Source organism: Cygnus olor, chromosome 13 (genome assembly GCF_009769625.2).
Source record: "Cygnus olor isolate bCygOlo1 chromosome 13, bCygOlo1.pri.v2, whole genome shotgun sequence".
Classification (NCBI taxonomy): Eukaryota; Metazoa; Chordata; class Aves; order Anseriformes; family Anatidae; genus Cygnus; species Cygnus olor.
The window spans coordinates 7,284,700-7,298,519 of NC_049181.1; the positions used below are offsets into that span (position 1 = coordinate 7,284,700).

The 13,820-nt window shown below is 44.4% G+C and overlaps 1 long non-coding RNA gene across 1 annotated transcript; it reads right to left on the minus strand.

Moving 5' to 3' along the window:
* Positions 1 to 2,182: 2,182 nt before the first annotated feature.
* LOC121077074 lies at positions 2,183 to 13,820 on the minus strand. The gene is made up of 3 exons (XR_005823884.1): positions 13,350 to 13,820; positions 11,705 to 11,999; positions 2,183 to 7,551 (listed from the first exon to the last, which is right to left on the minus strand). It is a non-coding gene; the product is annotated as an uncharacterized LOC121077074 (long non-coding RNA).

Below are 13,820 nucleotides of genomic sequence, written 5' to 3' on the forward strand. Positions count from 1 at the left end.
ATCAAAAGAACACCATTCATTGTTTAGAATATGCTCCTTATTTCACATTGGAAAGGGAAAATGATAGGAACACAAGGGCTCAAAGTTTGGAAGATGAAAAGGAAAACACAATAAAGACAGTCGTCTTTGAGCTTACGAGACTGTGACATGTCACAGCTGTAAGCACTGAATCATCTCCCCGGTATACCTTGTGAACCACTTCCACTTCAAAAATAAAAATAAAGCGCTAGGTTCCTTTGTGTGCTTGATAAAATCTGCAGTGCATGGCATTGAGTTGTGTCACATTATTTCCCTTACAGGTGACCTGGGAGGAGTTTTTAGAAAATCGATTTCTGTTTACTTTCATATGTTTCTTTACAATGGATAAATAAAGTCCGAAGGATCCTTCCCTCCCTCAAAATCTCCTTCCGTTCTCACCCACTGCCCTCAATCTACTTTATTTCTCAACAGTATTAGGAACATTGAATACAGTCTCACACCTGTATATTGACTGGTCTCACACACATGGATGGAAGGACACACACCAGTGGATGGAAGGACTAGGGACATCAAGCCAAAATTCATCTTTTCCCAGGAATTTAAGAGAGCCCAGTATTACGGCTGCCTCACAGGCTAACAGCCAGCTTCAACGCCTCCTGTCCAGCCAGCCACAGCAACAACTTGCACAGCTTCTGCAGGTTCTCCCCTGCTGCGCGGCTGCTGTGATGTCTCACCACCCCGGCCTGCAGGCAAAGCAGCTACTGTTGCACAGAGCTATGCATATGCCCACCCGTTCAGCTTTTCAACTGCAGGAACCACTTCAGGTGAGGTACTAGGCAGTAAACATCCAGGGAGAGCCTACCGGTTCTTACTGGGAGTGGCAGAGCTGACACCTGGAAGGTTCCTGCCTTTGCTTCCAAGGAAGAGACAAGCACACAAAAATCCCCCAATCCAGCGCAACATCCAGAAAGTGGAGAGTTTGCAACTTGTGTATTTCACCTGGACTTTAAGTTTCATTATTTTTGTGTCCATATGACTGTGAGGTAGAATTGGCCCTCTCTCCATCAGAGGGTTCAGAAAGACGAGCTCTGAATGCTCACATGGAACCAGTGACCACCATGGTGGCCCAGCCTTCACTCTAACGGCAGCACAAAGGACTTCTCCAAACCCCTCTTGCCCTAAGTCCAACAGCAGTGGGATGGGCATATCCTGAGCCTCTGCAAGTGGGTCTATAGATGAAAACATTCTGCCTTGATACTGAAATTTTGAATGGCAAGGAATTCACCATATTCCTCAGCAAAGGATTCCAGAGTTAAGCACTCCTGATGTGAAAGATGTACCTTTTTGAGTCTGTATATTCCTACCTCATGGAACTGGACTGCATTATGCCTTCCTTCACAAGACCAAAAAGCATTCTATTATGAAATATCTGCTCCTATGTAAGTAGGTGCAAACTATGAGCATCCTACAGAACCTTAGTTTGTTTGATCCAAAGGTGTCTACCAGTGTTTTATGTGCTCTCACAGCTGCTCTGCACCTGCTGTAGCGTCCTTCTTAGAGGGTGAACACAAGGACAGCATTGCAGCAAAAACTAATCCAGTAATTCCCTATTCTGAATGAATGCCACTGGCTGATAGCCTTTTCCAAGAATTAAAAAGGTGCAAAGACCTCAGTCATTTAAATTCAAAATTTGTTCCTTTACACAAGAGCAGGAAGCCAACAGGGTTTACTAGATTGGGTGGGCAAGTGCACTCAAATCCTGAGTCTTGGTCTGTTTCCCCAGTGACTGGCGTTTCTGTTCCTCCCTCATTTCTGCTGCAGATGAGTGAATTTGGGCTGTTTGAACCTGCCGGCTGTCCCTGTTAATGGTATGCCTTTGGGCTGCACCTTCCCTGGGAGCCAAGTCACCCGCACTCGGTGCACTGCTCCCCACCCTCCCACCATGCCCAGACAGTCAGCCTTGCAGCAGCCAGTCCCCAACCTTCTCCACCGATAAGTACAGGTATATCCAGGTCTCCCTAGTTTTGTTTTCAGGGGCAGCTGCTGTCTCTGTATGGGTTTACCATGGTCTAATCAGCAATAAACGGCCTAGAGGCACAGACCCACTTGTCCCCACGCACCATGAAGCGGGGAGCTGCGGAGAAGGGCCCGGTTGCTGCTGGGTCACTAGCCCAGGGCTGCCCGCAAAGCATGGCAGGACTCCCCCGGGTGACTGGCTGAAGGAGTTCTGAGAGCCAGAACAAAGCCCAGAGCACTAACTATCTAACTGGTAATTACTTTCTGGTGAAGACTGAAAAATGGGTCATTAAAACCATATTAAACCGTTTTCATTAATACAAAAACCTGATTTACATTTTTTTTCCCACAGAGCCATTATGTTCCAAACACACTGCACGGATGATTTGTTTAATCACAACCACATGGAATAGCAATTTTAAGGGCCTGTGACAATCACTTTTTTAACCAGGAAACCTGGTTTGCAATAATTGTCATGTTTTCTGTTAGCCACCCTTCCCACTGCTGTCATAAACCTGCTTCTTTTCTAGACACACTGCCTTCCTAGTTGCACATAAAAGCAGCACAATCCACTGATACAATTAATAACACTGAATATTTAGGTCAACGTCAGTTCTATTAATTTTATCTCTTAAAGACTCGCACATTTTCTAAACAAGTCTAGCCCTTTGGGGGGTTAAACTGTAATTTGCAGTCTGGTTGCAAGTCCCTATCACATAATAGATCAATTAGGTTGAACACTCTAGTATATTAATCTTATTCACACATAGTAAAGGCAAATATGGCTAATTACTGTATTACAATATTGCCTGCTTTTCCCAAATATGTATTAAGGAAAAGGGGAGTTTATTACATTGAACTATCAAATAAAATTATCTTGATATTAAATTGACAGTGAAGATGAATGCTTGTATTAATCCATCTTTTTTCCCCTTAAATCAATATCCAGTGGAAGATCTGTTTATCATTATTAATGTGTTGGATTTTTAGAAGAGACTGTTTCATATCAAGAACTCGGCATTTCCACTTACAGCAGTTTCATCATAGCATTCTGATAAACAGTAGCTCAAATTCTTTTACCATGTCTATCATCTTTACATTTGTATTTTCAGGTTATGAATTAATGGATATGATTTCAATGACTCCAGAGAAATGCAGGTAGTTATCCAAGCCTATTTTCTGTGATTCTTCCTGCAAACTTGCATGGCCAGAGGGCTTGTCTCTATGATGAAATTAACGGAACTCAGTTTTCAAAACTACCAAGTTGATCAAGATTGGCACCACATCTGAGTGGACAGCGGAAACAAGGAAGAGTCATGGTCAGCATTAAGTTTACCCGAGGAAAGCTGAGGTGAGCCTGACTGGGACTTGTCCTTGTCTGCACTCACCAATTAGCAGATACCAGCTAATTCCATCCACAGGCTCATAATAAAATGGGACAAAAAAGTACTGTAAGTAGTCACCTAGTCTGCCTCAAGGCACTATGAAAAATGAGTTTAGATGCAACTAAATATCCTATCAGAGACCTAATTCTACTCCCTGTTCTGTCTCTGATCTGCTGTGTGACCAAGTCATTTCTTCTCTTTCCCCTCCATGGTGATTTCCCCCAGCCCATCTCACTTCATTCCCACTCAAGACCCCAGAAGGCAGAAATTCCCCCTCCCACCTGCATGGCACCTACTACAATGGGTCTCAACAGGAGCTGGTGCTCCAGGCATCACTGTTGTCAGATGTTACACACTATTAGTAGCAAAGACAGGACACAAGCTGAAAGAATGGCTTGCTTAGAGCTTGCTTAATGGTTTGCACATTTGAATCTTCCAGCAATAGCTTACAAGCTGTGAATTTGTTAAAGTGGAAACCAGGCCAAAAAAATAAAGACAAAAATCTAAATGCTTCAGCTGCTGCAACAGAAGTCTTGTATGAAACACCTGACAAAAATGTGGAGATTAATTTGCCCATATAACAGACAGTAAACTCAACAAAAATGTTACTTTAAAAAAAAAGGTGCTATTTCCTCCACCTTGCTGCAGCATATGGAACAGCTTGGATTTCCAGACTCATTTTGTGGGACATCACCAAAAACAGGTTCTTTAGTTTTCTGAAAAACATGTGTTTATGCTAAGAACCTACACATCCCAGAAGCCAGTCGCTCTAAGACAGCCTCTACAGCACACAGAACACATTGGTGTGATTATTTATAAGGTTCCAGATACATGCACGCTCCCACATACAGGAAAGAGGCACAGCCATGGAGGATGCACAAGCCAAAATGTTGATTTCCTGTCTTTGGCTGACATCACTGGTTTACTATTTGCTGTTGGAAACATCCTTGCTTGAAAGCGTTTACCAGACTTCTTGTATCTCTTCTCCACAGGCTTCGGGAAGATAGGTTATTCTCAGGTGATCCACAAAATAAAATGTTCCATAATTGATTCTGCTGAGCTTACACAGCTGCATGCATTATAAATTATTTCTGCCTTGAAAAACATTATGATGTAGTCTGAGGTTACTCTTGGTCTTTTCCACTCACGACTGGAGCTGTTCCCAGCTAAAGCTGCTTCAAACGTGTAGCTGTTCCATAAGCAAATCTCATTTCTAGAGTGATTCATCAAATGTCAAGGATAGCTGGGGTTCTCCTTCTCCCTCCACAGGCCTTCAACTTAAAACCCTCCCTAGATTTATTTTTAATGACTAGCAAGTCTAAAGAGTACATGGCCAAAGATATCCAAATGTTTGCTGTGGAAGACCCAGAATGCAAGTAACAATGCAGAAAGCTTTCACTATTTGTTTACTTATCCTATTTGTTTACGGAGGAATCGATCTCTGCTCTCACCTTACTAAAAATTGATCATTTGGTTAAATCTGTTCTGTTCTTTCAAGGCGTAATCTCAGAAAAAAGTCTCAAGTTCTAGAAAAACTGTGTAAATAATCGTTTTTCCTCCTTGATTGGACCAAACTGCAAAAATTAATAGTGTAATCATATACCATACTGAGCAAAAGCTTAGATTAATCATTCCGTGGCAGAAGCATGACCTGCGATAGGGTTATTGTCTTCATAGTGTCAGAAGTTCCAAAGGAACTGGATTCACCCCATTTAAAAGAACTCCTACACTTGAGGGTGCCTGAAAACAGGATAGTCTCTCCAGTAGAATCTCCCAGACATGAGGGCTACATCTCCCACTTCCCAGAGACGCTTCTGCTGGGCAACAGCACCCAAATGTGTACAACAGTGCTCAGCAATGAAGAGCAGGACAAAATGGCTGTAGGAGATTAAATTTACTTACTTCCATCACTGTCCAGGGTAAAGAGTAACCGGCTCCACCAGATTTGTATTTTCATGCAAGAATGCATGCTCTCTTCTGTAGAGAACAGCATTTGGGAAACACCAAAGGCATTCTGCAGCCACAAGCATAGGGTTCACTAATGCCAGAGTCACAGAGAACTGTTAGACTTGCAATCTTCTGCCTTGACTGTATTCACTTTTGTATACAGCATCTGTTTTCCTTGGAATTTGGCATCTTTTGCCGAACCCAGGTAAATCCATTCTACAGTGATGAGTGTCAGTGAGCCTTGAACTCTATGACCAGCCAGGGATGAGCACATCCAGTAAGCCCTTTTGCCCAAAATAACTGCAAGCAGAGGTTTATGAGCAAGGTACACCTGTTAGAAATTAACTGGTTTTGGAATGGCAAGTATTAGGTCTTTAATTTTTTTTGTGCGCTTTTATAATTAAAAGAATCACTGACGAAAAATGTTAATTTGCAGACCATTTGCTTATGACTTAGGACCTCCAAGTCTTTCCTCATATTATATTTTTTCAAGGAATGCGAGAATAAAACAGGAAAGACACAGGCATGCAAGTTTTTGCTACTGGACATTCAAATGAGCAGTTTTCAGGATTTACCTTTGCTCTGCAGGAGTTCTGCATTGCATGTTATTTTTAAAACTACAAATAACCATCAATACAGCAAGACATTTTTAAAGACTCCAAAGGAGACAAGCAGACCAATAATCAGGAAATCAAAGATGATTCATACAAAACACACAGGAGATCATTTGGGGGATTTTGTAAAGTATTCTATAGAAGAAAACACTCAAAGGAAAGTTAAACTAATGTGAGTGTTGGCAAGGAATTGTAAGAGTTAACGTTCTCTTCCTCCATTAAGCACATCAAGAGTGCTCTTTTCCTAATGAGTTAACCTCTTATTATTCAAGTTTAATGGGGACACATTTGTTTAACCCTATAGCCTCAGGAGTCAGAATTTCTGGTGTTAATTATATTGCATATATGCAGACTCCTGGCTGGCAGTGTGAAATGGCAGCTCCTGCTAAACCTTGAAACTAGGAATCTTCAGTAAGCCTTGGTCTGTGTCACAGAAGAAATATACCCGAAGGTTGTAGTTCCCCACAGTTCCTGGAGATCCAGACCTTGCCCTCAGCGCAGGGTAGTGAGCAGCAAGCTTAGCACACACCTCTCTTCCTATAGCTAGTTTGGACTTGCGCAAATTGAACAGGCATGGGGCTGCCAGGAGAGTGCTTCACAAGCAGCAGGGCAATGTTGCCTTTCCTTTGTCAGGAAAGGGAAGTGATCCAGACAGATCACACACAGGTGTAGAAATTCCAACTAGGACTTCCAATGTGAACTCAAATGCAAGCACAGCAGAGAAGCACACTTCTCTGCTGAAACATCCCTACTAGTTTTGTTTTCTCCTTTCAAGACAGAATTATTTAGCACCAGGCCTCTCAGGAAGAACGGGACCCACACTGTAGCACCACAGAGCTGCTTAGGCAAGCAGCCAGCCCAGGGGATCAGGAACCATTAACTCTGTCAGAGAAAAAACAGGGATACTTCTGGCCTGGATCAGCTCTGACATGGGGTCAAGCTTCTTTCTTCACACATTCCAGCTACTTCACTTAACAGTACTGAACAGAAAATGCAAGGGCTCAGGGATGAAGACTTATCCAATTCTTCCAATGATTTACTGGAAAAGATTGGACAAATCTCTTTTCTTTTCCCATTTTTCCCATCTCCTACTTCCGGGGAGTGCAACACTTTTTCATGGAGCTGTCTTTGTCAAGGCAGACAAGAAAAGTGCACAGTTTCACATCTATCTTCACACTGCTGACCTCACAAGAAAAACCCATCTGATCCTGTGTGGGCCTGAAGACAGTTCTTGTGCTTCTGAGGACTTAAAAAAAAAAAAAAAAAAGAGAGAAGACCCAGCAGAGCAAAGTGCTGCAGATCTGTGTTTCCAAGATGCCTGAGCTGGAAGCAAGACTGTCCCAGAGCACAGTGACTGCCATCCCACAGCTCACTCACCAGGGCATGGATATATGATCCCAACTGACAGGTGAAAGGGGATGCGCATGAGATATGCGAACACACACTACATCAGACAGTGCCAGCTGCAGAAAGTGGAAGGAAACAGCCCCCTCAGGAACCTCCTCCCTTTTTGCAGATAAAAAGATGACATCTTGGTAAACACAAAAATCTTCAAAGCCAAGGTTACACTGGTTATTCATTTGTCTGATGACTGTGCAGACCCAGAACACCTGTGATAATAACATAGCAGATGTATGAATGGAAGATGTAGAGGGATATACACGCAGCAAGCTGTAGCATTTTCCTAAAGCCACTACTTGTTATCCCAACAGGAAAAAAAACACACGTAGTGCTGACAAGTTGGGGACAGGGGACACTCAATAAGTAGAATATTTCTTTTTTGTTTAAACTGACTTGCATCATGAAACAAAGACCTATAGCTGTCTTTGGTAATGTCACAGATTCAGCATCTCCCCTCCACCTTAATTCTCTGCCAATCTCAGCGCACTCAAAAGAAAGGAGGCTATTTGTAGTGAAACAGTAGTTAGCAGGAGGCTGATTTTCCATGTCATAATATGGTAATTTGAAAGGACAGCAAAGGAGAACAAGTTGGTATTAAAATGGGAGATCAGGTCAAACTGCCTCCAGTATATAGCAGCACACAAACTTTGAGTTCCTCTGGATCAGGGAAAAAGCTGTACTTTAATCTCTGGAAGCCAAACTGCACCCTGCAGTTGTATCCTCCTTCACCATTTTAAGCTATATACAGGATGACCCAGGAAAGCCAGTCCGAATAAGTTTAACATCGTGTTTCCATTCCAAAAGATGGATGGTACACACACAAGACTCTTTCAATAAGATCATGGAGATGTTCCTGGGCCTGGAGAGGCAAAACTCATTCAGATGCCCACCAGCATAAACAGATGAGAGCTGCAAGTCCAGAAGCTCCTTCTTGTGACCACCACAAGAACCCACTGTACTTCCACTCACTTACAGATCAGCTGAGTCTACCATAACCCTACTGTTTCCACTCTGCTTATTGCAATGAATAAATATATCAATAATTAACAGAAAGTAAGAAGATCATTTGCACTTCTGTAGGGCTCTTCCTCCAAGGAGCTCGTTAACAGCACAACAGCCTTGCAAGAGCCATTGTTCTCCCATTTCACAGATAGGGCTCTCCACCATGTCCAGCAATGAAGTGCCACCTCTGAGGACTTTGGGACAACCCACCAACAAGGACAGGTTGATGCTGAACACCCATGCTCCACCCACTGGGTAGCACTTCATCTAAGGGAAAAATGCCAACAGCACAGGCTGCCTTACCAGCTCCCTTAAAAGCAATAATTTATTGTAAAGCCCAAGAGACTTGTGAGAGAAGCAGATTCCTTTCTGTTGTGCAGTGCTGTAGAAATACAAGGTTTTTGGGGTGGTAGGCAGGGTCGAGCACCAGGGAAAATTGGTTATTTCTAAATAACTGTACAGCCATGCATGGCTTGTGAACCATGGTTAATTTAATACCCACACGTGCTCATTAGAGCTATTCAAGCACCCACTGCAATCAGCTTGTTTACACTCTTATCAATGACAACTTTCAGATTATTACTTTAATTAAGAAAGCCCCTTCATTCGTTGGGATTACCAAAACACTTTCTCTTCCACTGGGGGAAAACAAGCAGTTACTGGAAGATGACAAGCTAGTCAGTGCAGCTGCAAGGCACAGTGTGGGGTTCATGCCTTGTGGAAAAAGGCAAGGAGACAACACCAGATGCCTCTGCCAAGAACAGCAGAAAACAGGACTGCGATAAACTGGGACAGAGTAGCTGTGGGTGGTTTTGTGACCTGCAGTCAGTGCCTGGTAAGCTTGACAGCAAGCCCTGTGGCACCATGTTCACTTCTGAAGACGTCCTGTCAGAAAGAGCCCTGTAGCATCTTTCTAGCAGGCCTTGGTGCCCCAGCATTTCCTGAGTGCCCCACACAGCATGGCACAGAAACGCTGACGCTCAGGCATCCCTGAGTTGCCTCTGTGGCTGGACTATTGTCCTCATGCATGCTCTGCTAATTGGGGGCCAGGCAAGACACAGCTAGAGCTGCCTTCAAGCATGATCCTCCTCATGGTCTTCCCACCTCAGTGCCCTTGGGGACCACAAGCACAGCACTGTTGGTGCAGGACTGCTGGCAATGTGGGACTGGCCAGGAACACCCTGGCCCCAGAGCCTTAAGGACAGGGTGCAACAGGGCTCAGCCACCACGGGGGCATCAGTGGCTCTGGGCATAGCAGCCGCCTCACTCCAGCACCCACAGAAGGGAATCACCAAGAGCAAGAAGATGCATGCAGAGCCAGCAGCAACTACCAGCTGTAGCCAGGTCCCAGCAGGGACATGCTCCTAGCCCTGCAAGCCAAGAAGCAATGAGCAGGCCCAGATCCCACCAGCTACAGGGGTGCCTCCAGCCCATCAGAAACAGGCACTGGGGCACCAGATCCTCATTATCTCCTTATGAAGGCTCCCCAGAAGTCTTGTCTCAAGAGAGAGCTCTCCAGCGATGCCAGCAGCATCAGGGCAGCAAGGATGCTGGCCAGGAGCAATCTGTACCCAACCATCAGCCAGTCCTGCTTGCTCAGGCCCCACATACCTCAGCACCAACCCACTGGTGACCCACCAGCAGATGAAAGTTTAATTTGAGTTGACCTGATTTTATCACAGTAATAATTCCTTACATATCTTGTTAGACACTAAGTTCACAACAAAACTGCTTGCAAGTCAAAATTAGCGTCCAATTATCTTCAGTTTCTGATGGAGCAGCACTCAGCTGCAAATGAACAACTGATTAACAACTGGTTAACTCCACCAGCATTTCATAACATCCTCAAGTACTATCTCTCAGTGGCATAAGTGCCATTATTTCCCAGGAGGGGATTTTAACATTGTTACCATTTTATAGAGCTAAAAAAGCTGTGTTAATAAAATACATAATTGAAATGTACCCCCTCTTTTCATACTAAAAAGCTATAAAACTTCTGCACTGTCCTAAATATTTTTTTTTATTGTACAGTTGTAACAGTTCCCCCAAACAAGTTTCAAACTGACACATAAATCAGTATATTTCTTTAGTGGCTATTTCTGTAAAGGCAGTCAAGTTAATCTAGGTTATGGCATCTGACTACAAAGTATCCTACAGATTTCTTTTATACATTTGCCAAATACTTTCCAAAATGCGGCATGGAAGAAGTAACAGATAAAGACCAAACACTGAAAAAAACAAAAAAAAATAATATTTGTCTGTTTTTTCCAGCTCACCAACTTTTTTTTTCCATGTGTAGTTCCAATTTTCCAGTATTAATCTCAAAATCCACTTTTTCTCTGTCCTTTTTTTTTTTAATTGAAGTCTCAGCTAGCAACACAGAGGAGATTCTCTCACACCCTCAGCAGACACTGCAATAACAAGCTGTTGAAAGAAGAAACCTTGTACAAACTGTTGTGAACGAAGAAGCTCAGCCCTGAGGAGGCTCTGCATAGCCTGAGTATGAGCAGAAGTGCTTCAGCCAGCCACCAGTGCCTCTTCAACCTGATTTTCCGCTACATTATCCAAGGTTTGTTCTACAAACTAAAAGCCAGAAGAAGCTAAATAACTGACTCCATTTCCCTCCCTTTATGGATTTTTGCTCATCTTTAATGCTGACACAAAAGTCACTGAACTACCTGGGCAAATTCTGCTTTGCTGCTCCAAACCACAACAGCTTGAACTCAGTAGTAAGACATCCCCTGATTTTAGCAAGCCTCTGTTTCTCTCCACACTAAACAGAGCAACTGCTCCAAAGATTTCACATCCTCACATCCCAAGGGAGTAAGCTAGAGGCCCTCACAGAGTATCAGCTTATGGAGAAAAAAAATCACACTTGTTCTCTGTACAACCAAGCCCTGTCAAAACCTCTTTCTCCAGGTTACTGGTAAGTCGCCACAGTCTCTTGCAAATACATGTCTATGCTAATATTTCAGGAAGAGGAGATCCAGGAGAAGCCCACCACAGATAACGGGTCTATAGCAAGGCCCGAGGTGCTAAGGCCAGCCAGATTTGCCTTTCAGGGCCCCATCTGTCTTCAGGAAGCACCCTAGACCTATTATCTCTAGCCCAGGACCTACACTGATACTCAAATAAAGCTCTTCTCATTTCAAGACTGTCTCTTATCATCCATTCCTTGGATCAGGGCTTTGTACTGAATTTACAGAAATTACAGTACAGCCTGAGGTTAAGGAGCACTGAGAAAGAGCAGGAAATCAATGAAGCCTCTTCCCTCCCTCCCTGAGGCAGGAACCTTGCACAGATCTCCTTTCACCTGCCTCCCCTGGCACCTGCTGCTGGGAGGGGCGGCATCCAGCTCACCTGCTGCCAAGCTGCTGTTCCTGCAGGAAAGGCAAGCACTTCATGGAAAGCCACGTGCACTGGCATTTTGTGCTTAGAGTTCTTGGTAGACACAAAACTTAAACAGCTTCTGAAAACTTCTCAATTCTTTGTCAGGTAGGAGAAGAGCAGGAGTGGGTTGTCATCACCAGGCTACAGGAGTTTTCTGACAGAAAAATCCTTCTATGGGAGTTCACTAATGCCCAGAAAACAGCCCAGGATCTGTAATTCTGGTACCATGGCTTGGAAAGGGTGAAGAAATACCAGTCTGAAGACCCTGATGAACAGAACAAACAAAACATAAATATAAGCCATGTTCCAAAACAGAACTGTCCACAACAGTCTCCACTGATCCAGCCTGCTCCTCCCAGTGCCAGCAGGAGCTCTGCCATCAGCTTGGACAGGATTAGGACTCAGCTCTAGATAAGTAGCTGAAGTGGAAACCACAGTACACGCATTGCAACTGGAGACACTGGAACTGCAAGGCAGAAACAGAAAGCTCCAGGCCAAGTTTTGTCTCCTTTATTCAGCCATCCTTCCTTCAAACACAATTCTAGCCACAAAAACAACCCATTTGCTGCTTAGCAGATTCTTAGTTGTTGATGCTGGATACCCAGAATTCACAAGCCATGTTTAGATGTAACTAGAGATCAGTCTCAAGGCAGGATCACAGAAAGGCAGACCAAGCAAGACAGCCCAGCACTGATGGCACCAACATGAAAATAGGGTAGAAAACCAGTGCTGGCACAGTACTGACAGCAGGGCCAAGTGCAGCAGGAAGACTAAGACCCAGCAATGAGAAGTGTTTCGGTGCTGTGGGCACTCGCAGTGTCCCAGATGTCCAAGTGGATCAGTGCCAGAGTAGCAGGGATGCTGCGATCCTGGCGTAGGGCTGGAACAATGCAGGGCACAGGCAGAGCAAGGGCTGGTCATTAAAGCTTGAATAGGCAGAAAGGAAAAGGAATCTCCTAATCATTTCCTTTAGCCATCTCAGCTCCCCTCCCATCCTTCCACCCCCTCACCCCCGCCTCCTGGCCTTTTGAAGATGCTTGCTAATAAGTGTTAACGAGTTGTCTGACAAAGGAAAGGAGGGGGAGGGGGACGATACTGATGAGGAAGAAAAGGGACCAGACGTAGGTCTGGGAATGCCACGGTGCATTCTGGATGTAAAGGATCCCCGGGACAGGACCCCTAGCCCTGGCAGGTCTCTGAAGGAGTTTTCTTCTTTTTTTAATGTTTTATTTTTTGCACACCACATGTCTCCTTTCCTTTCTTCCAGGCCATCTGGGACACGCCAGCAGCTCACACACCAGCTCATTCTGTGTTAGTGCTGCCACCTTCTTCAATTCCACTGCTTGTTTTCTCTCTCTCCATTTCAGACCTCTCTGATGTGGGCCAGGACACAGCTGCACACACTAAAACACCCTGGGCTGCCCTGTTTACCCTGTCCTTTCTGGCAGCCACAAGAACAGAACTCTCACACAGCTCATGCAAAACTCACAAAACACTGCATTTTCTGATCATCTCTACAGCAGCTGCTCCTTCCACCTTGGAGGATTAATCATCTTTGCCATACTCACATCATACTGCCTGAAATGATGGTGGTCCCATTCCCCACAGCACTCACCATCTGTACAGAAGAACTATAGCTCCCACCTAAGCTTTCCTCTGGGCACTGTATACTGCTGTTCCTCTGCCCCAGTAGGAATCATTGACTTAGTATTTCACATCCCTTTTTCACTCACAAAAAGTTGTGAGACAGCAGAGAATCAGGCCCAACATCCTTTCCCATAAGACAGCTTATCCCATCCAGGTTCAGCTCTACTTGGATAGCTCCATCACACTGGTCGAACAGCCTGCTTTTCTCATAAGGAATAGCAACACTAGGAGGGGGTGCCACAGAGTCCAGAGACTACAACCACTCCACTATCATCTTCAAGATGAGAGCCTTTAATTGCCAAGGACCTTCTCAGCCCTTTAAGAACCACCGCTATAAAAGATTCCAGAGGAGAGTGCAAAGAATGGTTTAGCTCAGCCAAGTTCATAACAGACTGAGCCACAGCTTCTTACAACCAATACCCCCAAACAGCAACACCGC